Genomic DNA, 26,812 nt, shown 5'->3' on the forward strand with positions numbered 1-26,812 from the left:
TTTGGAAGGCCGAGAACACGTTGAAGATGAATCTCCCTTAGGGAGACCAGTTTCATAAACCAATGAAAACAAGGGAAATGTGTGTGCTGTTGTGAGACTGCTGCTCCTGGAAGAACTGACAACCAAGAGTTGTAAAAAGCTATCTGTGAAAGACTCAGGGAAAGGGTGACACGAGGGAGACCAGACACTACAGACAAGTGGATGCTGCGTCATGGCAATGCCCCATGGCACAGGGCCACTTCCATCACGGAATTTTTGGCCTCAAAAGGGACCCCTGTCATTGAGCAGCTCCTGTTTTCGCCTGATGTAAGTCCTTGTAACTTTTTTATTCACCCTAAACTGGAAAATGTCTTAAAAGGACGTTATTTTGGTATTTTGTGACTTGGAGAACACTGTCAAGAATGTGCCCGGCACGTTAAAGGCCTTTCAGCGCCGCTACCAAGACTAGAACAATGACTCCACTGGTGTGTATCTGACGAAGGGAAGTACTCTGAAGAGGAAAATATCGTTGTTTGAAAGCAATATAAACATTGGTAGATAGTAAAATCAGTCTTATTGCTTTCCTTACACATCTCGTTAATTCACTCATAGCCCTGTGCCACATTCATCCAGCTAACGGCACCCAGCGTTAGATGGCATTTGGAATACGGCTGGCAGCCAGTGGCCACTGAAGGCGAGGAACCTCTCAAGCATAAACTGTTCTGATCTTGACGCAGCCACGAGCTGTTTTAAAGAATAGTTTCTGGAAGGTTTTGTTATTACAACTGGATTAGAAGGTGAAGCGTACCATATTTCAGTCAATCTAAATGCTATTTGAAAATAAAGGGAATGGAGTGAACAAAACTCGAAACTTTATTCCTACATTGGACGGTGCCTAGCACTATCCCCTGAGCAGACACAGCACTGCGACAGCTCGTGGAGGGTGACAGCACTTCCTCCATACACGTTTGCATCCTACAGTGTTGCCAGATAGTGCATATGGCCAGACATAGAAAGCTTATGGGCGGCTGGTTATAGTGGCCATCTTGAGTGAACGATTCTGACAGCCTTTGTGGGAGCTGGACACGGGCCAGGTTTTATGTCTAAGACTGTACACGATCCCTGGTTGTAGACAGTTCCATAGGCAGTCAGCAAACAGCATCTTGAACCATGGTTCATCAGGATTTCAGCTTAATTTTTTCGGGAATCCCATTTAATTGGGTATTGTTCCTTTCACGTCCTACATCCTGCTTTACTGCAAAGTTTTCACTGCATGCAATTCCATCTGTATCTGCGAGATTTTTTCTCACAGTCTGAGACCTAAGCCTCGATGTCCTCCGTATTTCACAAAACGAAACTCACAATACAAAACAGGCACTGTTTGTGTGAAGGTGTTTAATTCACGGCAAAGTTCACTTGTACATATGGCCACATGCTGTGATGTCAGAGCAGTCTTACGTGAGTACATAATTTTGTACTGAGGTTGTAATCAAGACAAATACTTATTGCAATCGCTATCCATACGGGGCAACATAAATTTATTACTTGTGAAATACTGAGTATTCATTGAAACGGAGTGTGTGTAGATACTGACACGAAGTTTATAAAAAAGGGTGTCAGTGCTTTACGTCTGTTGTGATGATCGACGTGGATGAAGGGTATCAGACTGATGCCATATTCCTTGACTTCCGGAAAGCTTTTGACTCGGTGTCCCACAGCAGACTCCTAACTAAGGTACAAGCATATGGGATTGGTTCCCAAATATTTGAGTGGCTCGAAGACTTCTTAAGTAATAGAACCCACTACCTTGTCCTCGACGGTGAGTGTTCATCGGAGGTGAGGGTATCATCTGGAGTGCCCCAGGGAAGTGTAGTAGGTCCGCTATTGTTTTCTACCTACATAAATGATCTTTTGGATAGGGTGGATAGCAATGTGCTGCTGTTTGCTGATGATGCTGTGGTGTACGGGAAGGTGTCGTCGTTGAGTGAAAAAATGGTTCAAATGGCTCTGAGCACTGTGGGACTTAACTTCTAAGGTCATCAGTCCCCTAGGTTGGTTAGGTTTAAGTAGTTCTAAGTACATCACGCACATCCATGCCCGAGGCAGGATTCGAACCTGCGACCGTAGCGGTTGCGCGGTTCCAGACTGTAGCGTCTAGAACCACTCGGCCACTCCTACAGTCACTCAACGAAGCCGGCCGGAGGATACAAGATGAATTGGACAGGAATTGTGATTGGTGTAAAGAATGGCAGCTAAATCTAAATATAGATAAATGTATATTAATGCAGATGAATAGGAAAAAGAATCGAGTAATGTTTGAATACTCCATTAGTAGTGTAGCGCTTGACGCAGTCACGTCGATAAAATTTTTGGGCGTAACATTGCACAGCGATATGAAGTGGGACAAGCAAGTAATGGCAGTTGTGGGGAAGGTGGATAATCGTCTTCGGGCCATTGGTAGAAATTTGGGAACATGTGGTTCATCTGTAAAGAAGACTGCTTATAAAACACTTATACGACTCATTCTTGAGTACTGCTCGAGCGTTTAGGATCCGTATCATGTCGGATTGAGGGAGGACAAATTTTTACTCACCACTGGTTGCATAGCTAAAGCTTTCTTAGTACGTTACCTCTGTGACTCGTGTGTTGACGGCTTCTTCGTGCAGCCCCTCCATCCAGCTGCAGCGGTCCTGGGCGCTTCCGAAATGCTTCAGCACCCACGCAGACACCATCTCGTGCTTCTCCTTCGTGTAGGTTTCCTGCAACAGAAAACCACAGATTAATTCAGGATTACTTTCCCCGTTAAAGAAACATGTGCCGATCACAACCAAGAGGTGTCACTGTTTGTATTCCAAAAGAAAACCGATTTTCCGATCTTCTGATATTCATCTAGTCTACACTTCCGTCCTGCAACAGGTGACGACACTGAAGTCAGTATAGGGTTAACGAACCGCTAGGTCTGTTTAAATAAAACTTTTCTCTATACTGAGTGTTAGATCACTGTTGTAAATGGTGGCGTGAACGAAGAATGCATAGAGAATGCGAGCCATTCGGTGTTGGTCCGTAATGATCTTACAAACTCTCAGAGGTGATGGAGAGGGATATATATATAAATCCGACGCATCTCGTCTTAATTTGCAAGCGAAAGTACTTTTGATACCTCTGACAGTGGACTACTTCTACTGTAAATTCTTGGTTTTTCATGTTTTGGGATTAGGTAGTGTGAACCAAAACAACAAAAATATCCAGTAAACAAGGGCTCTAAAACGCATACCTAATGAACCATGAGTAGTTGTTCAGCAGAAGAGATGTATTTCACAGTAGCAAAAGTTAACAACTGCTCATAGCACTTCTGGTAAGCATATTTACTGAACCATTTTGATTTTTTCGAGCCATTCTAATTTCTCCCCACGTACGACTACGAAGGATCTGCAGCAGAAGGGCGACTGACAGACACACCGGAGCAATTTCCGCTTATAACATCCGATTCGGTCGTTTCCTGACCATGGCTGCTTTCGTCCTGTTGATACAGTCTACAGTCTGATTCCATGATGATAGTAGGCCTAAAAACTCTCAGGATTGATAGAAAAAGATAAATGAATGTTATCCTCCAATGATAACATTGCCGATAAGTACCATTTGTATACTTCTTGGGGACAATATTATGGACTTTGTTTATGATTCAACACTTCATACAGTAGCATCTATGCTTCCTATTGCTAATATATGAAGAGTTGAATGAGAAACAAAATATGTTTACATTAGCGCATCTTCTTGTATCTGTAACTAATCAAAATGGTCAGTACTCACACACCCTTTTATTAACGTATCTACAATGTGTGTATTAATGCGTCAGGTAAATTGAGAAATACGTGACAATTGTGAAATTTTTTGTTGATTACGCCTGTTCTGTATGTATCAACGTGCGATATAGAGGAATAAAGACAAGAACTTTTCAGATTGTATGCTAGTATGTAAAATCCCAGCCCGTCTTTATCTGCAGGAAATCCCAACGTCTAACGCAAGTCCTTGTGTCCTTAAATATGTAGCATTTCTGGTTGACATATGAGAACACATCAGTTTGGATGTTACCAGCCAGCAGCTAACGCAAGTGCAATTTGACCTATGATATACCCAGAAGGTTTAATGTAGCCAGGGGATTTCTTGATTTCGAATAACGGAGAGGTGGCTGCAATGGCTTACAAACAAGACAGATCTCCGAAAACAGTGGACAGAACCAGGAAATTGTAACCCCCTTTAATTTTGATTAGATAGAAACGTGACCCAGCAGGAATTATCAAGGGCATATTCCTAAGCATGTGTAACAGGGCAGAGTCGGTGATTTTCCTGACGAGTGTTACAGGTAAACTGCAAATGTTGAGAAGATAGTGAAGTTTACTGAGTTACAATATCAAGGCTATCAAAATTTCGTCTCAGAAAATGTCACATTCATTAAAATAAATTAAAAATTATTCCTATTCCCCTGTTGCAAACAAGTATTTCGAAAGCTTACCTTAATTTAAAGACATATTCCAATCTGGAAAACTTCGCTAAATATTTCCAGATGGGGAACCGTCTGATTACTACCAAGTCAGCTGCCCTGTAATTGACTGTGACTGTGGATCCTACCTCAGACAACCAACACTACTATATGTGGTAGAGAATGAAAAGTATAAAAAGATGATAATTTCAAATTTTTACTTTTTACCATTTCCTTAATTGCAGAATATCATTTCTTTTACAGGTAGAGCCATGGTTATATCGTGACTCATACATTAGACCGCATACGCAGACTGAGTTACTATTTATTGCTAGTGTTTTTTCAATTAAGCTTCGCTAGGCTTCTGTCGTGATGAGTACAATTAACCATATATTTTCTTTCAGGTGAAATGATGCCAAGTACCCTCTATCATTACGCAGATAACTATTAATCAAACTAAAGAAATGGCTAGGGAACAAGCAGTGACATCTTACATGCCTTTAGAAAGATGTCATAAGTTTTGTATGTGTTTCTTTCAATACATACTGGGATTTTGTTGGCTGCGCTCACTTCCTTAGGCTGACTACCTAGTGTCGGCGTTTCTTCAGGATGAACTCTGAAACAAATTAAATATTTTTAGTTTTATTTATTCGTAAATTTAAAATAGTTTTTACACAAATTATTCATACAATAAACTAGGCATGTAGCTTCCATGCAAAACTGTTATATAGTTATCTTTACATTATTTTGATTAAAACACATACATGATTATCTCACATAAATAACCCAAACTCGTTGATACTTGAGTTACTGTTACAATTTGAATTTTTCTCATTCTTCACAGGCATTCTTTGAACTTGATTGAGCTATTTCCCTACAATCAAAATTCTGAAGAATGATAATTAACACTCAAGTCCCTGCACACAGCTTCAGAACATAAATTTGGATAATCCCAAACACCCCTCCCGCACTCCCTCCAACCCTAGAGGTCACTGTGTGGGACAGTACTGACGGCATATTCACGAACTGAGCTGCGCTACACGGTAAGTGCCACGCTGAAGAATTCTGTAGACATGGCACAACAGGCGAGACTCTCCTGGTGGTCCTCCTGGACCTGCGGCCTCCCGGCAGCCTAATGCAGAGGCAAGCCAGCAGCCGCCGCGGCAGGACTTGGCCTCCCTCACCTCCTCCTCCTCACTCTGCCTCAACCACATCGCGGTGCTGCTGCGGCTGCTGCTGCTGGGCTGTTTCGCCTCCGCCTTGCCTCTCTTGCACCTTACCTGCCGCCACGTTTGGTACTACGTACGTGAGCGCGGGTCTCGGGGATGGCCCAAACTACGTCGTGGCGGTAGAAGTGTCCTGAAAAATAAAAGTTCACCACTAATATCAACAACATGTATCCGCCAAAGGTCACTGTCATCCACTGCTACAGACTAATAATGTGTCATCATTTCAGTATGTACTGTCTTAGTCTCTGTGGCGGCCGGCTGGCGGTCAGTTTTTATGTCTAAGACTGTACATAGACAGCAGTAATCCAGAATGAGATTTTCACTCTGCAGCGGAGTGTGCGCTGATATGAAACTTCCTGACAGATTAAAATTGTGTGTGGCAGACCGAGACTCGAACTCGGGACCTTTGCCTTTCGCGGGCAACTGCCCTACCATCCATCTTTTTTTTCCGTTGCATCTGCTCGGGGCGGACGTCGTAAGAGACCCGTTTAAGCCTCTTGTTGATGGCTTAACTCAGTTTTTTTTATTACAGAGGGCAGCTAACTCTCTGACCGAAGCATCTGAGCTACCCAAACACGACTCACGCCCCGTCCTCACAGCTTTACTTCTGCCAGTACCTCGTCTCCTACCTTCCATACTTTACAGAAGTTCTCCTGCGAACCTTGCAGAACTAGCACTCCTGAAAGAAAGGATATTGCGGAGACATGGCTTAGCCACAGCCTGGGGGATGTTTCCAGAATAAGATTTTCACTCTGGAGCGGAGCGTGCGCTGATATGAAACTTCTTGACAGATTAAAACTGTTTTCTGGTACACACTTTTAATCTGTCAGTAAGTTTCGACAGCTATAATACTTGATATTACTGCTCGTGCATGTCAGAAAAGGTGAATACATCTTCTAGTACTTACTGCTATCCAACGTTGCTGACGCAGTTGGCGGACAAATAATAATGAAGTTAGTACCGTCTGTGAACAGAAATTTATTTGACATGATCAAATATTCATGAAGTGATCTAGTGTTTAAGAAGTATGAGACACCAGTGATGACCATCTCCTTTCCACTAAATACTGTACTGCTAATGGGCAGTACACTGTCCTCTATGACACAACCTTCTGTTTTAGAACCACTGTAGTGTATTAAGATCTCCTCGTTGTTTTCTCTAACTTTGTTACTACCACATGGATCTAGCTGATAGTTACATCAGGAAGGAGTGCACTCAATGACAGAGGAGTAGCTAGGACAAAGTCCATGAATTCCGTCTGTCAGGCTAATGAAGAGAATACGACCTGTAAAAAGTTGATACTCAGATACAAGTGGTCGGTACAGAGCTATTTGCTGTAAGACTAGCAGAACTGAATATCCTTCCCATAGCAAATATAACAGATTCCCCAAATCACGTTACGTATAAAGCAGACTACAACAAAGTAACAAAGAAGTTCCAACGCTACATTCATTTCGTGTTTATTTGAGCAGACGCAGATGGGATACGGAAACAAGTTGCTGATAACAAACGTAAGCTGTGTAACAAAGCCACTTCATCAAAACCATTACACTACTAGAATCATTACTACTCGTATCCTCGGCACACCAAAAGGTACTCACGGTAGTGGAACAAGACCTCCACGTCTTGCTCCCGTAGAGGCCGTAGAGGTGGATTGGTCCTACGCTCTTCATCACTACTCGTGACAGAGATAATGAATGCAGTGAGTAATTGGTGTTACGCTAAATAAGAAGACACGGAATTTTATGAATAGAAGTAAATGTTTGTAAAACCTCCAGAAAAAACTTTTGACCGATATTCAATCCAGTAATAACTCCTACACAGTGATATTAGGACAAACTCGTATGCAATATTGTGAATGCAAAAATGGGAAAAATCGTCTGCTTGCATCGATATAAAAAGGAATTCTTTTAGCCATTTGTTAGTCATGACGATAGTTTCCGAGTAGGGCATGTCGGTAGAATGTACCTACATTCGGCAGCAGTACTTACGACCTGGAACAGAGACACAGAATGCAATGACTGAGGGGTATTATGCTGTATCAAAAGTGACGGTATTTTCTCAATGTTAGTCAACATATTGTAAAACTCACATCAAAATTTTTGTCAACATTCAGTTCAGTAATTGTTATAAAAAGTATTTCATCATGCACCATCATTAATAAGAACAAGATAAAGCGTCTTGCACCGACGTGCTAAGTGAAACTTTCAAGATTCTTCTGTAAATCACGTATAAAGCACTTCGAATGAATGGTTATTAGTCATATACACTCCTGGAAATGGAAAAAAGAACACATTGACACCGGTGTGTCAGACCCACCATACTTGCTAGCTGCGCAGCATTTGTGCACCGCCGCCGTCAGTGTCAGCCAGTTTGCCGTGGCATACGGAGCTCCATCGAAGTCTTTAACACTGGTAGCATGCCGCGACAGCATGGACGTGAACCGTATGTGCAGTTGACGGACTTTGAGCGAGGGCGTATAGTGGGCATGCAGGAGGCCGGGTGGACGTACCACCGAATTGCTCAACACGTGGGGCGTGAGGTCTCCACAGTACATCGATGTTGTCGCCAGTGCACGTGCCCGTCGACCTGGGACGGGACCGCAGCGACGCATGGATGCACGCCAAGACCGTAGGATCCTACGCAGTGCCGTAGGGGACCGCACCGCCACTTCCCAGCAAATTAGGGACACTGTTGCTCCTGGGGTATCGGCGAGGACCATTCGCAACCGTCTCCATGAAGCTGGGCTACGGTCCCACACACCGTTAGGCCGTCTTCCGCTCACGCCCCAACATCGTGCAGCCCGCCTCCAGTGGTGTCGCGACAGGCGTGAATGGAGGGACGAATGGAGACGTGTCGTCTTCAGCGATGAGAGTCGCTTCTGCCTTGGTGCCAATGATGGTCGTATGCGTGTTTGGCGCCGTGCAGGTGACCGCCACAATCAGGACTGCATACGACCGAGGCACACAGGGCCAACACCCGGCATCATGGTGTGGGGAGCGATCTCCTACACTGGCCGTACACCACTGGTGATCGTCGAGGGGACACTGAATAGTGCACAGTACATCCAAACCGTCATCGAACCCATCGTTCTACCATTCCTAGAGCGGCAAGGGAACTTGCTGTTCCAACAGGACAATACACGTCCGCATGTATCCCGTGCCACCCAACGTGCTCTAGAAGGTGTAAGTCAACTACCCTGGCCAGCAAGATCTCCGGATCTGTCCCCCATTGAGCATGTTTGGGACTGGATGAAGCGTCGTCTCACGCGGTCTGCACGTCCAGCACGAACGCTGGTCCAACTGAGGCGCCAGGTGGAAATGGCATGGCAAGCCGTTCCACAGGACTACATCCAGCATCTCTACGATCGTCTCCATGGGAGAATAGCAGCCTGCATTGCTGCGAAAGGTGGATATACACTGTACTAGTGCCGACATTGTGCATGCTCTGTTGCCTGTGTCTATGTGCCTGTGGTTCTGTCAGTGTGATCATGTGATGTATCTGACCCCAGGAATGTGTCAATAAAGTTTCCCCTTCCTGGGACAATGAATTCACGGTGTTCTTATTTCAATTTCCAGGAGTGTATCTAGTTATGTCCCTATCTCCTATTAAATTACTGAATAACATCACGGAAAGATTTTCTGAAGTAACATTATATATTTTTATTTCTGTACCAGCAGAGCTGCAAATTATTTATCAGTGTCCAAGGCGTATGAAGAAACGCAGCAGGATCACGAAACTATACGAAGAGTTATGCGGTAATCGCAATCGATTTTTGAAACACGATTTGCAACACCAAACATCTACTAGGAGATTATCCTTTAATCACATTACTTTAGGTTCCAGAATTACGAAAAATTGTAGCTCGCAATCACCAAACCTCAGTCGTATGATTTAATTTCTTCTGCTTTTCTAATTGTAACATTACAATACAACATAATTGAAGACAGAGAATTGTTTTACTGAAAGTGACCTGCAGATGAGGAGGCCGATCCACAGGGGGAACCTCCGTCGTCGTTCTGCTCTTCACTGTGTTAGAGATTAAATGGCGAGAACACAGATAACATCAGATTACGTGTCATACGCTGCCATTACAATTAACCGACACTTCTTATAACCTTCGTCGAATCTCCTTGCGTTTTGAGCTAAAAAAGCATTTTAACACTCAAACGAAGTAAACGTTTCTAAGCGATATTTGTCTACCAACACCATTTTGTGTGGTGCATCACAAAATTTGTGAGTTTCTAGCCTGTACTACCGGAAAAGAAATATCCTTTTCGATAAAGAAAATTGGAATGGACAGTGTCTTGGAAGAAGGATACAAGATGAACACCAACAAAAGCAAATAGAGGGTAATTGGATGTAGTCGAATTAAATAAGGTGACGCTGAGGGAATTAAATTAGAAAATGAGACAGTTGAAGTAGTAGAGGAGTTTTGCTATTTGGGAAGCAAAATACCTGATAATGGTCGAGCCAGCTGGAGTGGCCGTGCGGTTCTAGGCGCTACAGTCTGGAACCGAGCGACCGCTACGGTCGCATGTTCGAATTCTGCCTCGGGCATGGATGTGTGTGATGTCCTTAGGTTAGTTAGGTTTAATTAGTTCTAAGTTCTAGGCGACTGATGATCTGAGAAGTTAAGTCGCATAGTGCTCAGAGCCATTTGCACCATTTGATAATGGTCGAAATAGAGAGGACATAAAATGTTTCTGAAGAAGAGAAATTTGTTACCATGGAGTAAGGATTTAAGTGTCAGGAAGTCTTTTCTGAAAGTATTTGTGTTGAGTGTTGCCATGTATGGAAATGAAACATGGACGATAAACAGTTTACACACGAAGAGAATAAAACCCTTTGAAATGTGGTGCTATTGAAGAATGCTGAATATTAGATGGGTGGATCACGTAAGTAATGAGGAGGGTACTGAATACAATTGGTGAAAAGAGAAATTTGTGGCCCACCTGACCAGAAGAAGGGATGGTTGTGTAAGACATATTCTGAGGGATCAACTGATCACCAATTTAATACTGGAGGGATTCATGAGGGGTAAAAAGCGTAGAGGAGACCAGGAGATGAATACACAAGCAGATTGAAAAGGATGTAGGTTCCAGTAGTGACTCGGAGATGAAGAGACTTCCACAGGATAGAGTAGCATGGAGAGCTGCATCAAAGCACTCTTTGGATGGGATATCACAACAACGGCAACAACAGCAACAAACAAAAATTTTCACTGCTTGGCTTAGCATTCGTCAAACAATTTAACATTTACCATATATCTTACAGACAATTACCATGTGCTTCTAACAATTTATTGTTCGCTGTCTAATTGAATGCAGAAACTGCACGGTAATAATTCATACTGATGGAAATAAAATCAGACTGACAACCCCTTCTAGAAAAATCTGTAGAAACTTTGTCGCAAAACTGTGATTGTTGCCAATATCAAGTAATTGTAAAAAAACGTCTTATGTTGAGATTTATACTGAGAAAACGAGACACTTAAATTCAATGCAGCTGCGCAATACACACATCAAAAAAGTTTTGTATCATCCCGGTTTCCAGACCTCTTGAAGATAGACGTTGATTGTGGATACTGTATCACAGACACAGTCCCTCTGACTGTTCAGAGATGTTACTAAACCCGCCCAAAGATGTAAACAACTATGCATGAGCAGCGCCTATTGGGCGGAGGGCGTCCGCTAGCCGATCACTTCCAGTCATTCCACCAGGAGGGAGGTACACGGCTCGTAGTCAACCATGCCTAAACGGTTAATACCGCGGTTCGATCACGTCCGCATTGTTACTTTTCCCTTGTTGATAGCCCTTCCTGGGATGGTGTCCAGGCGTTTCGGAGTGAACCAAAGTGATGTTGTTTGCACATGGAGGAGATACAGAGAGACAGGAACTGTCGATGACATGCATCTCTCAGGCAGTCCAAGGGCTACTACTGCGAAGTATGACCGCTACCTTCGGGTTTTGGCCTGGAGGAACCCAGGCAGCCAAGCCACCATGTTGAATAATGCTTTACGTGCAGCCACAGGACGTCGTATCCAGCTCAAACTGTGCACAATAGGCTGCAGGATGCGGGAATTCTCTCCCGACGCCCATCGCGAGGTCCATCTTTGCAACCACGACACCATGCAGTACGGTGCAGATGAGCCCACCAACATGCCGAATGGACAACTCAGAATTGGCATCATGTTCTCTTCATCGATGAGTGTAGCAAACGGCTTCAACCAGACAATCGTCGGAGGCGTGTTTGTGTCTAAAGCGTACAGCCTGACGTGGTTACCCCCATTGTCCAGCGAGTGCCGCAAACTGGAGGTTCCCTGCCGTCTTGGGTGGGATTATGTGGGGACGACGTACGCCACTGACGGTCATGGAAGGCGCCGTAATGATTGTACGATACGTGAATGCTATCTTCCGGCCGGTACTGCAACTATATCAGCAGCATATTGGCGAGGTATTTGTCTTCAGGGCGACAATTCGCGCACCCATCTGCACATCTTGTGAATGACTTCCTCCAGGATAAATACAACGCTCGACTAGAGTGGCCAGCATGTTCTCCAGACATGAACCCTATCGCAGATGCCTGTGACAGATTCAAAAGAATTGTTTATGGACGACGTGACCCACCAACCACTCTGAGGGATCTGCGCCGAATCGCCGTTCAGGAGTGGTCCAATCTGGACCAACAGTGGTTTGATGAACTTGTGGGTAGTATGACATGACGACTACAGGCATGCATCAATGCAAGAGGATTCGCTACTGGGTATTAGAGGTACCGGCGAGTACAGCAATCTCGACCACCACTTCTGAAGGTCTCGCCGTACGGTGGTACAACATGCAATGTCTGGTTTTCATAAGGAATATAAACGGCGAAATAATGTTTATGTTGATAAGCCAAACACAGAATCGATATGCAAACGCATCTCACACCTCCTGTCTTGTCAGGACTCACTTCATTCACCCTGGTTGCTACACAGCATCGGTATAAGCCCAAAGTAGTTCACCGGAAAGACACATAGCGGATTCGTTCTCAAATCTTAACACAAACAGAATCAAATACCGTCAGATCAAGTTGTTCCGCAAGCCAATTTTGCAATTCGAGGTACCTTCGCGCCTTTCAGTCGAAGCGTTGTTGGGAAGATCGTAGTTAAAGTGATTTTCTTGTCGATGCAACAAGTAGTGATGAACTTGTGTTTCAACGAAGGTATATTAAATAATAATGGACCAAACGCGGGGGAGGGGGAAAACGAGAGGCACTTTATACCCGCCTTTTCGAAATATTGCTATCGAGTCATTTACTAGACTTGTGTAGACTTAGAGAAAGCTTTTGACAATGTTGACTGGAAGGAGTAAAACACACGGAGCGAAAGGCGATTTACAATTTGTACAGAAATCAGATGGCAGTTATAAGAGTCGAGGGACATGAAAGGGAAGCAGTGGTTGGGAAGGGAGTGAGACCGGGGTGTAGCCTCTCCCCGATGTTATTCAGTCTGTATATTGAGCAAGCCGTAAAAGGAACAAAAGAAAATTTCGGAGTAGGTATTAAATCCACGGAGAAGAAATAAAAATTTGAGGTTCGCCGATCACATTGTAATTCTGTCACAGACAGCAAAGGACTTGGAAGAGCAGCTGAACGGAATGGACAGTGTCTTGAAAGGAGGATTTAAGATGAACATCAACAAAAGCAAAACGAGGATAATGGAATGTAGTCGAATTAAATCGGGTGATGCTGGGGGAATTAGATTAGGAAATGAAACACTTGAAGTAGTAAAGGAGGTTTGCTTTTTGGGGAGCAAAATAACTGATGATGGTCGAAGTAGAGAGGATATAAAATGTAGACTGGCAATGGCAAGGAAAGCGTTTCTGAAGAAGAGAAATTTGTTAACATCAAGTGTAGATTTAAGTGTCAGGAAGTCATTTCTGAAACTATTTGTATGGAGTGTAGCCACGTATGGAAGTGAAACATGAACGATAAATAGTTTAGACAAGAAGAGAATAGAAGCTTTTGAAATGTGGTGCTACAGAAGAATGCTGAAGATTAGATGGGTAGATCACATAAGTAATGAGGAGGTATTGAATAGGATTAGGGAGAAAAGGAGTTTGTGCCACAACTTGACAAGAAGAAGGGATCGGTTGGTAGGACATGTTCTGAGGCTTCAAGGGATCACCAACTTAGTATTGGAGGGCAGCGTGGAGGGTAAGAGTTGTAGAGGGAGACCAAGAGATGAAAACACTAAGCAGATTCATCTCCCAGTACCTACTGCAACCTACATCCTTCTGAATAAGCTTGCACATGGGAGAGTTGCATGGAGAGCTGCATCAAACCAGTCTCGGGACTGGAGACAACAACAACAACAAGAGTCTTTTACTTTACATTTTAAAATTTTGAATGAAATTGTTGTTTTTAATTAATTGTCCTACCAGATTACATTTTTTTTAATTTTTCACTTAAATTTAACCCAAAAATTTAAGCTGTAATGGTGGAAGCCATTTCTCTGATGTATTTTCAAGTTGAGGACATCACTTACGCATCTGTACCTCTTTAAATAGTAAGTTGTGAGTAAATTTCAAATTTGCGTTTCTTAAATAAAGTAAAAAGACCAGTTTGGATTCCGGAACGATAGAGGAACCAGAGAAGCAATATTTGCTCTAAAACTAATAACAGAGAAACGACTAGATAAGAACCTGGACATCTACATTCGTAGATGTAGAGAAATCCTTTGATAGTGTTAAATGGAATAAGATATTTGAGGTACTCAAAAAAGTAGGAATAGACCATAAAAATAGAAAACTGATATGGAACCTGTACAAAAACGAGACAGCAGTTATCCATGGACGGACAAAACAAGAAGAGGTGCAGACACGGAAAGGTGTCCGACAAGGTTGCGCACTATCCCCTGTTATCTTTACTTTTTTCAGCGCCTCTTCATTGTATACGTTAAAGGAAAACTCACAGACATTTGTAGTAATTCATGTCCAACGAATAGATATGATAAGATATGCCGATGATATAGCTGTCCTGGCTGAAAGTGAAGAAGATCTTGTAGTCCTACTGAATAGAATGGATAAAGTTATGGGTGAAGAATATAATATGAGAATTAATAAAGCAAAAACAAAAGTAATGGCATGCGACAAAGAAGGTAAAGTGAAAGTGAAAGTCCAAGTTCATGTAGGCAATGAACCGCTTGAACAAGTTGATAAATTTACTTATCTGGGCAGCAATATTACCATGGGTGGAAGGAGCAAGGCAGAAGTGAGAAGTAGAATAGCTCAAGCAAAGGCTGCTTTTAACAAGAAGAAAAACATATTAACATCTAAGAGCATCACCCATGAAATCAGGAAAAGATTTTTTAAATCATATGTGTGGAGTTTGGCATGCTATGGGTGTGAAATATGGACTCTCGGGACAGAGGAAGACCAGAAGCTAAACTCTTTTGAAATGTGGTGCTATAGACGCATGTTCAAAATAAAATGTATCGACAAGGTCACAAACGAAGTGATTCTGGAAAGAGCAGGTGAGAAGAGAAGCTTCTGGAGTTTCATTGTTAAAAGAAGAGTCCAATTTACAGGCCATCTATTAAGACATAAAGGACTCCTGAACACAATCATAGAGGGATATGTCGAGGGAAAAAGACCAAGAAGAAGACCACGACTGAGATATATGGATCAAATCGTGAAAGATGTGGGATGTAACACCAATAAAGAAATGAAGAGAAAAGGTGAAAGGCGCACAGAATGGAGTCAAGCTGCCATTGTAGCTGCTGCAAACCAATCCTTGGATTGACCACTACAGAAGAAGAAAAATAATGTACCCCATTCCGTTTGTAGTACACGTTACTGAAGGTGTGTTGTTATTGTGAAGTGTGCTAAGAGATATTTGCAGGTTCTGGAGCCTACTTAACATCAGTATGTCTTCAAAAACTATGTTGCTGATACAGCTCAAAAATAAATAACGAATTTTAATAATTATTTCGATACTATTTTAGGGTTGACAGTAAGTACGCCAAACCCGCTGCCCTTGGTGAAGCGCGTTATGAAAATTCGTTGGTATTAATACTGCCAAATTTCTCACCAGATGTGAGCTGTCACTTGATCGGAAGCCACTTGAAGTGAGAGTTGTGCTAATGCATTACTTTTGTTGTATTAACAAAGACATGTTCGTAAAAGAAGTTTGGAAGGTAGGAGACGAGATATTGGCAGAAGTAAACCTGTGAGTACCGGGCGTGAGTCGTGCTTCGGTAGCTCAGATAGTAGAGCACTTGCCCGCGAAAGGCAAAAGTCCCGAGTTCGAGTCGCGGTTGGGCACACAGTTTTAATCTGCCAGGAAGTTTCATATCAGCGCACACTCCGCTGCAGAGTGAAAATCTGATTCTGGAGACATGTTCGTACATTGCAAGAAATACAGAACCGAGGTCATTATGTCAAGCAGGCACAGAAAGGGGCAAAAGATATTTATTTAATGTACTGCAGCGTCATTCATTAATATTTTCAAAGTACCCAGATGTGATTACAAATTCTTCTTTTCAGTTTATATGGCAGGAGCATAGCAAGTTCATTGTCAGGCCCTGATCTACACCATAGGCTTATATAGACAGGATACAGGCAGAAATAGAAAAGGTATTACAGCAGCGTGTCATTGAACCAACGGTTAGGTCTTACAATAATCTGTTGTTAATTACCCCAAAGAAAAGAGTCAGAATTTTATCGTCCACTGATTTGAGATAGTAGTATTGGCAGAAACGGTTGCATCCGTCGTGTCCAAGATATACGTCATCTTTGTGTAATGCCTCTTGTCATTACCTTCACAAACTGCCTCTTAGACTGACGATAAGTTTGGCTACTTCCATTAGATGTTTCAGTATTATTTTTCGTTCTGATTTAAGACAGTGTGTAAGAATGGATCTTCATGATATCTTGAAAGCAGAAAATAGTTGGTACAGGCATATTGATGGGTTAGATTTTTAAGCGTGATTGAAAACTGTAGGGTGCATGGTAACACAGAGAAAACAGATTTTAGTATGTGGGGCTTCTGTATCCTCCCACATCAGAATGTTCGTTACATTTTGGATATGTTTCGTTTTTCTATTGCAGGGTGTGATCTGCCAGTTTTTGTTTTGCCAGATTATAAACGTTTGATGAACATAAATATTTTGGCTACTCCTTTTGTTTGTGGACAAAATGGTAAAAATTCCCCATGTACTAGGGATGCCCAGGTGCAAACTGACTGTAGTGTGAAACACGTTTATTATGAGGCTTCTCTCTTAACACAGCTTGATTTGAGTAAGGATCTTTCTGTTTCGTTGAACAGTTGTAGAACTGGTCTTAGTCTAGAGCTCTTTGAAGAGTTAGAAGTCGATGATGTTATGTGTCATCTAACTGTTGTTTCTGAGAGCTGAGTACTCACAAAATTTGAATGTTACTATATAGTTATTGCACTGGAACATTGATGGTTACATGGGGATTTGTTAATTTCGTTCTTATCTGTTCGGTTACGCGAGCAAGGTACCCATGCACCACAGAGCTTTACAGTTTCTGATGAGTTTCAACATCCGTGATTTATCAGATGAGTGCTATAACTGATTTGATTTCACTGTTACTAAAATCCTAGGAAAAAATGTATTACTACTGATACTCTCCAGCGCTGCATAGTGAGAGCAAGGAGAGTCATAATGAGAATAGGTTAATTTTCTTTTATTTGCCGGGATTTCTTTCCGAAAGTTTTATTACACGTTCACTTGCCAGAAGTGGTAACAAATGGTACAAGAATCCTTCTTGGAAGGGAGTGAATTCAAAGCGGATAGTTCACTTCACTATTGCAATTTGACAATACTAGGTAGTTGAAAATGACTTTTTCTTTATGAGAAAGTATATCAGCAATTAGTGTAAGGGGACTTTTATACCGTCTTTATAATACCTGATGCTTCGTTAACATAGAGAAAAGATTCAGTAAGCCACAGCTTCACGAAAATCTTGCCTGAAAGGTAAAGCTAATGACTCTACCTCAATGCTGCCTGTACCTGCGATGAAACATCACTATCCTAGCAGCTATGTTTCAGGAGATTGTGCCAATGCCTGGTGTTTGAAAATTAAAGCACTGTAACATGGTGGTCTCTTGAACTCATCGCACATCTTGCATTTCTTTCCCACCTTCTCAGTATAGCCCATCGCATATTCCTATAACATAATTCACGCTGTAACAAAGGTGCTGGTGAAATCTCAAAAGTTAACGAGCAAGATAAATACATTGCCACTTGAGTTTTTCCTGTTTTATGCCGAACCAGTTTTGGTAATGTAAGTGGAGCAATGTAATGCTGAGGACAAAACTGTGTTGTGCCCTAGAACAATGTACCGAAACCTGGAAATTGTCTGTCACATTTGCGCTTTCCATTTCTGAATTTCGAGCATTTGCTGAAAAGTAATGAGTCCACACTTTTTATGTGAAATCTCTGAACTGAATTCCGTATGTTTAATGTGAGGATAATGCATTTCAGATGTGTTTGAAATTGCTTTCACTGACAAAGTTTCATGAGCAGCAGTGTTTTTTTGAAAATATCTAAATAACGCAATGTTGTAGTAATAACTTATAGTTTGAAGAGACAGGGAGGATTATTTTTCTCAATTAAACGTGTGCTGTTGTATACAAATTGTTGTTTATAAAACACTTCCCTCTGGGTGAAGCTGACGTCTGTGTCTGTATTAATTGTATTGAAATGTATATATTTGTAATTTTTCGTCTCACGAACTGCAAATTTTCAGTATCTGGCAGCTCAATGTCAACGTCTCGCGTCATTTCAGTTAACGCTCTGCAAGGTGTTCATTGCATGTTCAGTAGTGAAGTGTAGAGATAGAACTAACAGTACGTCTACATCTCCAGCTACAGCCACAAGTCACTGTATGGCGCACGGTGCAGGGTACCTTGTACTACTAGTCGTAATTTCCTTCCTTTTTCCACTCGTAAATGGAACGAGGTATAAACGACTGTCTATATGCATCCGTGGGGCCACTAGTTTCTCTTATCTTGCCATTGTGACCGTAACCATAATGTATGTGGTGGTAGTAGAATCGTTCTGCAGTCAGCTTCAAATTCCGGTTCTTTAAAACTTCTCGGTGGTGCTTCGTGACAAAGGAAGTCGTCTTCCCTCAAAGGATTCCCATTTGAGTTCCCAAAGCAACTCTGTAATACCTGCAAGATGATCTCACGTATCGAAAACAAGTCTAAGCGGCACACGTCAGAACTGCTTTCTTTCTTTCTTTAATCGCACCTGTTGGGAATCGCACACAGTTGAGCAATACTGAAGTATTCCTTGAAAAATGAGTGACGTTTTCCTAAAATTCTCCCAGTAAGCCGAAGTCATCCATTCTCCTTCGCTACCACGGCCCTTACGTGCTCGTTTCATTTCAAATAGATTTGTGACGTCACCCCTACACAGTTTAACGACGTGCACACCACTCATGCTTTATTCGAACGTTACAGGATTATTTTTCCTTCTCATCCGCATTAACTTACATTTTTCAACTTTTAGAACATGCTGCCATTCGGCACACCAACGTGAAGTTCTGTCCAATTCATTTTGTATCCTCCTATAGTCGCCTAACGATGACACCTTCATGTACACCACAGCATCACAAGCAAACAGCCGCAGATCTCTGCCCACCCTGTCCACCAGATCATTTACATATACAGAGAATGAGGGCGCTCCTGTCACACTTGTAGGACGCAATCCTGACGACGCCCTCCCTCTGACGAATACCTGCCGTTGAGGACAACTCACTGTGTTCTATTGCTAAAGATGTCCTTGAGCCAATCACGAATGTGAGAATATAATCCGTATGCTCGGACTATATCATTCTGCAGCGGACACTGTACCAAACGGTTTCCGAAAATCTAGGAATATGGATTCTATGTGTTTCTCTTCACCCATGGTTTGCAGGAAATCACGTGAGAAACCAGTAAGCCGTGTTCTGCACGAGCGTTGCTTCATAAATCGGTGCTGGTTTACGGAAAGTAGCTTTTCTGCCTCAAAGAAATTTATTATATTCGAACTGCGAATATCCTCAAGAATTCTGCAGGAAACTGATATTAAGTGTATTGAGCAGTAATTTTGCGGCTCCATTCATTTAGTCACATCATACACATGTGCCATTCGAGGTTTGATCCCAGGTAAGGGAGGGTTTCGCAATAAATTCAAGCTAAGGAAATGTCAAATGCCGAACAGTCCTTGGTATAAAAATAAATTGTGTTTCTACCCAGTACAGGCGGCTTGTTTTCAAAATTTTCAGGACGTATGTTTCACTATCCCCCTCACGGGAGTCTGCGCGACGCTCATACGATTCTCCTTAATGATGACTTTTTAAACAAAAATTAAAATTTCAGTCTGGAAAGAAACCGTCGACTCGTTCAGTGGTTACTATATAACGATGGAAATTGTTGTATGCTTCGGGGCTCGACCTTTTTCTACATGCACGAATTGCTAATTTTGCCTGTCGATATTTCCGCCTTCCTTTTCTAATCCTGAGCATTTTCTGAATGTTATTATTAAACCACGATGGGTCTTACGCGCTTAGTCGCCACATGCTACTCCAGAGCGCGATTTGCAGCCAGATTAGTCTTGGCCAATGATGCATCCACGCTAATCGTATTGGAACTAAGTGCTGTTGATTTATAGTCTATGTGGAATGCTAACAACTGTTGATCCGCTCTTTGGAGTTTAAAGAACGGTCCTAGCTTTCTTGATCGACTGAATTTAAACTTTGTATTATTTCCAGCTACTCGGTTCAGCACCAATGACTACGGTAGATTTTAATGGCATGTGTCTATTCTAGCATCTTCAGAAACCTCATTTATCTATCTGCGCCTCATATTCTCGCGAGTCAATGTCCCTTTTATCTTTCCTCATCCGCATCAGAGACTTTCACAATGAGTGAAAATTTAAGTTCGTCATTGCTCTCTCAGTCATTCCTGGAAACTCCCTCCTGACGACAAAAATAAGACAGAGGTAGTGTCATTGTCTCTCCTCCCACGACGTGGGTGTCGGGCCTTACCCAAAAACGTTGCTCTCTGCTGTTCTATTCCTATCATGAATGGCTTCTGTGGATCTTAGCTGCAGACGAATTTAGAAAGATAACGAGAATTAGTTCAACTGCAGAGGAATTTGGTGAGTATACAACAGAACGACAGGTGGTTGAATGGTAACGAAATAAATTGCGTAACGGTGATAATGTAAATAGATAGAAAGACCAGTGGGTTCTACACAAAGGTATCTTGTTTAATACATGCAGATATGGTTTAGAACGAAGGAGAGTGTGTATTCCTTTGGATTATAGATGTGAATTCATTTGGTATATCTACTAGACTTACGGTCATTTTGGTATTAAGAAATATATAGCTCACTTAAGGAGATATCACTATTGTAAAAGCATTAATCGAATTATCAGACAGAAATTAAGTACATGTAAGCTATGCCAACAAACCAAGTATGCATTAGACACTAGGCTGGTACTCATTTTCCATTTATACGTAGGAAGTACGCTGACATTTCTTCAACTGACACGTTTTGCCGGTTACCGAGAGGAATAGATGGTATATGTTAAATTATAGTCACGGTAGACTTATGTTCGAAGTTCCTTACATTACATCCTGTCAAAGCTGCCACTGGCCAAGCTGTTTCTATCGGGATTCCATATCTAATGCTGGGAAACCTGAGAGGTAACATCTGACATTGGATTGCAGTTTATATATAGAGAATTAAAGAATTCAAAAAATAACTGGTGTAGCACGTGGCTACATTCAGCACCCACACCTAATATGTTCCATACCCACTTACTCCTAAATATAAAAATCAATGCCAATTTTGAGCACACTAATTAAAATCTACATAGAAATTAAAAAAAATTATTTTTAAATGTTTGCCATCCTGAGCGAACTAGAATTAAAAAAATAATAATTTGATGTTCAATAGCATTAAATATTATTTTATAATCAGTCAACAAATTTTCAGCAACACCTTTTGATTGGAAACGTACCAGGTTTTTTTCTGGTGGTACTCTCTTTATTTCATTTCAACCCACTAATTTTTTTTTAGTCAGTATCGCTTTTGGACTGCGATTCACCCATCGTCTTCTTCTTCTTGTTCTTCTTCATCTGGCATCCTCTTGGCAACAATTTCTGCAGATGGTGCAGTTGCTAATAACAGATGTCCTCATTTTCTTTTTGATGTGCTCAAGCAAATAACAATAGTATTGGCCAGGCAAATGTAAACGTTATTTGCTTGCCTGTGGAGACAGCTGAATAGCTGTAGGTTTTAAGTTGTATGTACAGTTAGTATTTGAGAACAAAGCTGATTTAAGAACAAAAATGAGACACCAGCTTGCGGTTTCCTGGTCCAGCTCCAGCTGCTAAGGCTGTCCAGGAAGCTGTGGCTGGACAGCACGGCGCGGCCTCCCCGCCGCTCCGGATGGCGATCAGAATGTGAGAGAGACACAGGTCACTCAGGAGGCAGGTGCTAAGCTATATTTCACGCCAGCCAGCCTGCTGAATTGATCTAATTTCTTTGATTTTTCAGCCAAATATTAACCAGTTTTAAAAATTCAAAATTCTGGTATAATCTACATGAAAATGGATGTTGTTGTGGTCTTCAGTCCTGAGACTGGTTTGATGCAGCTCTCCCTGCTACCCTATCCTGTGCAAGCTTCTTCATCTCGCAGTACCTACTGCAACCTACATCCTTCTGAATCTGCTTGGTGTATTAATCTCTTGGTCTACCTCTACGATTTTTACCCTCCACGCTGCCCTCCAATACTAAATTGGTGACCCCTTGATGCCTCAGAACATGTGCTACCAACCGAGCCCTTCTTCTAGTCAAGTTCTGGCACAAACTTCTCTTCTCCCCAATCCTATTCAACACTTCCTCATTAGTTATGTGATCTACCCATCTAATCTTCAACATTCTTCTGTAGCACCACATTTCGAAAGCTTCTATTCTCTTCTTGTCTAAACTATTTAGCCATGTATGGAAGTGAAACATGGACGATACACTCCATACAAATACTTTCAGAAACGACTTCCTGACACTTAAATCTGTACTCGATGTTAACAAATTTCTCGTCTTCAGAAACGCTTTCCTTGCCATTGCCAGTCTACATTTTATATCCTCTCTACTTCGACCATCATCAGTTAATTTGCCCCACCAAATAGCAAAACTCCTTTACTACTTTAAGTGTCTCATTTCCTAATCTAATACCCTCAACATCGCCCGACTTAATTCGACTACATTCCATTATCCTTGTTTTGCTTTTATTGATGTTCATCTTATATCCTCCCTTCAAGACACTATCCATTCCGTTCAATTGCTCTTCCAAGTCCTTTGCTGTCTCTGACAGAATTACAATGTCATCGGCGAACCTCAAAGTTTTTATTTCTTCTCCACGGATTTTAATACCTACTCCGAATTTTTCTTTTGTTTCTCTCACTGCTTGCTCAATACACAGATTGAATAACATTGGGGAGAGACTACAACCCTGTCTCACTCCCTTCCCAACCACTGCTTCCCTTTCTTGCCTCTCAACTCTTATAACTGCCATTTGGATTCTATACAAATTGTAAATTGCCTTTCGCTCCCTGTATTTTACCCCTGTCATCTTTAGAATTTGAAAGAGCGTATTCCAGTAAACATTGTCAAAAGCTTTCTCTAAGTCTACAAATGCTAGAAACGTAGGTTTGCCTTTCCTTAATCTAGCTTCTAAAATAAGCCGTAGGGTCAGTATTGCCAGACGTGTTCCAATATTTCTACGGAGTCCAAACTGATATTCCCCAAGGTCGGCTTCTACTAGTTTTTTCCATTCGTCTGTAAAGAATTCGCGTTAGCATTTTGCAGCCGTGACTTATTAAACTGATTGTTTGGTAAATGTCACATCTGTGAACACCTGCTTTCTTTGGGATTGGAATTATTATATTCTTCTTGAAGTCTGAGGGTATTTCGCCTGTCTCATACATCTTGCTCACCAGATGGTAGAGTTTCGTCAGGACTGGCTCTCCCAAGGCCGTCATTAGTTCTAATGGAATGTTGTCTACTCCCGGGGCCTTGTTTTGACTCACTGCGTGAAGAGTTTGACAGAGCACTGAAAGACCTATCATATCTCCCATTTCATCTTCATTTGCATCCTCTTCCATTTCCATAATATTGTCCTCAAGAACGTCTCCCTTGTATAGACCCTCTATATACTCCTTCCACCTTTCTGCTTTCCCTTCTTTGCTTAGAACTGGATTTCCATCTGAGCTCTTGATATTCATACAAGTGATTCTCTTTTCTCCAAAGGTCTCTCTAGTTTTCCTGTAGGCAGTATCTATCTTACCTCTAGTGAGATAAGCCTCTAAATCCCTACATTTATCCTCTAGCCATCCCTGCTTAGCCATTTTGTACTTCCTGTCGATCTCATTTTTGAGACTTTTTTATTCCTTTTTGCCTGCTTCATTTACTGCATTTTTATATTTTCTCCTTTCATCAATTAAAATCAATATTTCTTCTGTTACCCAAGAATTTCTACTAGCCCTCGTCTTTTTCTCTACTTGACCCTCTGCTGCCTTCAATACTTCATCCCTCAAAGCTACCCATTCTTCTTCTACTCTATTTCTTTCCCCCATTCCTGCCATTTGTTCCCTTACGCCCTCACTGAAACTCTGTGCAACCTCTGGTTTAGTCAGTTTATCCAGGTCCCATCTCCTTAAATTCCCACCCTTTTGCAGTTTCTTCCGTTTTAATCTACAGTTCATAACCAATAGATTGTGGTCAGAGTTCATATCTGCCCCTGGAAATATCTTGCAGTTTAAACCTGGTTCCTAAATCTCTGTCTTACCATCATATAATCTATCTGAAATCTGTTAGTATCTCCAGGCTTCTTCCATGTATACCACCTTCTTTTATGATTCTTGAACCAAGTGTTAGCAATGATGAAGTTGTGCTCTGTGCAAAATTCTACCAGACGGCGCCCTCTTTCATTTCTTACCCCCAATCCATATTCATCTACTACGTTTCCTTTTCTCCCTTTTCGTACTACCGAATTCCAGTCACCCATGACTATTAAATTTTCGTCTCCCTTCACTATCTGAATAATTTCTTTTATTTCATCATACATTTCTTCAATTTCTTCGTCATCTGCAGAGCAAGTTGGCTTATAAACTTGTACTACTGTAGTAGGCGTCGGCTTCGTGTCTATCTTGGCCACAATAATGCGTTCACTATGCTGTTTGTAGTAGCTTACCCGTCTTCGTATATTTTTATTCATTATTAAACCTTCCCCTGCATTCCCCCTATTCGACATTGTATTTATAACCCTGTATTCGCCACACCAAAAGTCTTGTTCGTCCTGCCACCGAACTTCACTAATTCTCACTATATGTAGGTTTAACCTATCAATTTCCCTTTATAAATTTTCTAATCTACCTGCCCGTTTAAGGGATCTGACATTCCACGCTCCGATCCGTAGAACGCCAGTTTTCTTTCTTCTGATAACGACGTCCTCTTGAGTAATCCCCGCCCGGAGATCCAAATAGGGGACTATTTTACCTCTGGAATATTTTACCCAAGAGGACGCCATCATCTTTAACCATACAGTAAAGCTGCATGCCCTCGGGAAAAATTACGGCTGTAGTTTCCCGCCGGCCGCGGTGGTCTCGCGGTTCTAGGCGCGCAGTCCGGAACTGTGCGACTGCTACGGTCGCAGGTTCGAATCCTGCTTCGGGCATGGATGTGTGTGATGTCCTTAGGTTAGTTAGGTTTAAGTAGTTCTAAATTCTAGGGGACTGATGACCACAGCTGTTAAGTCCCATAGTGCTCAGAGCTATTTGAACCATTTTTTGTAGTTTCCCCATGCTTTCAGCCGTTCGCAATACCAGCACAGCAAGTCCGTTTTGGTTAGTGTTACAAGGCCAGATCAGTCGATCATCCAGACTGTTGCCCCTGCAACTACTGAAAAGGCTGCTGCCCCTCTTCAGGAACCACATGTTTGTCTGGCCTCTCAACAGATAACCCTCCGTTGTGGTTGCACCTACGGCATTGCCATCTGTATCGCTGAGGCACGCAAGCCTCCCCACCAACGGCAAGGTCCATGGTTCATGGGGGGAGGTGAAAATGGATGTTCAGAAAAATTATAATGAATAAAATTGGGTATGACAAGTATACAGTTTTTCTGTTTAAATGTTTTCAGTAGGTATTCTGTGTTGAGCTTCCCATCTAAGTTTTTTCTTACTATACATGAGTATATAGAGAAGTGTGTCTTTTGATACCTTATCATTAAACGGACCCGCCAAATTCATTGGTGTCTTTTGACTTGTAACTATTTTGTCCAAGTGTCATGTTGATCACATATGAAGGACAATGTGTTATGAAATTAGGGGGATTTATACCAGTACCTCTTTTGTTGAGTAACTCGTTTAAAATAAAGAGAAGTGTCACAAGCTTTCAGATAATTATCTACAGGTTCTAAATTCCAAGCTTCTTGTGGAAACATGTCCTTTTTTCCGATTTTCATATACAGATTATACAGCCTTAGACGATCATAAATTGACTATCAGGAAACTGGAGGAGAGAGTCACTGCTCAGAATAACATCAAATTTGAGTAACATATTATTGATGCAGCGGGGAAATGCCATGGGATAAAAAACATTTAACGAAAATTTGACCAATAGATGGCACTGTAAGCGTCAGAATCTGCTTACCAATAGACGCACAGCACATAGCCCTCCCAGAATTGCGATTCATCTGTCAACGATAGCCGATTCCAGTTATGTTAAGACCCTTACAGCGCCATCTGGTGGGAATATTCGTCTCCATGATGTTTCCCCCTGTGTCAATTATATGTTGTTCAAATATAGCGTCAATCTGAGTATTGTTTCTCATTCTACGGCGTTTTGAAACGAAAAATTTAATTACGGACATCCTATGTGTGTGTATGTATGTATGTATGTATGTATGGTCCACAGCAGTTCCTAAATAACTGTCCCGATTTCAACCACAATTGGTACAAATACCATTTACGATCTGGAGAGAAATACTGTCGAGTTAAGAACTGCCATCCTCCTAGTGGGGTGGGGTCGGTAACTTAAGAGAGTGAATGGGGGAGGAG

Source organism: Schistocerca serialis, chromosome 5 (assembly GCF_023864345.2).
Source record: "Schistocerca serialis cubense isolate TAMUIC-IGC-003099 chromosome 5, iqSchSeri2.2, whole genome shotgun sequence".
NCBI classification, from domain to species: Eukaryota; Metazoa; Arthropoda; class Insecta; order Orthoptera; family Acrididae; genus Schistocerca; species Schistocerca serialis.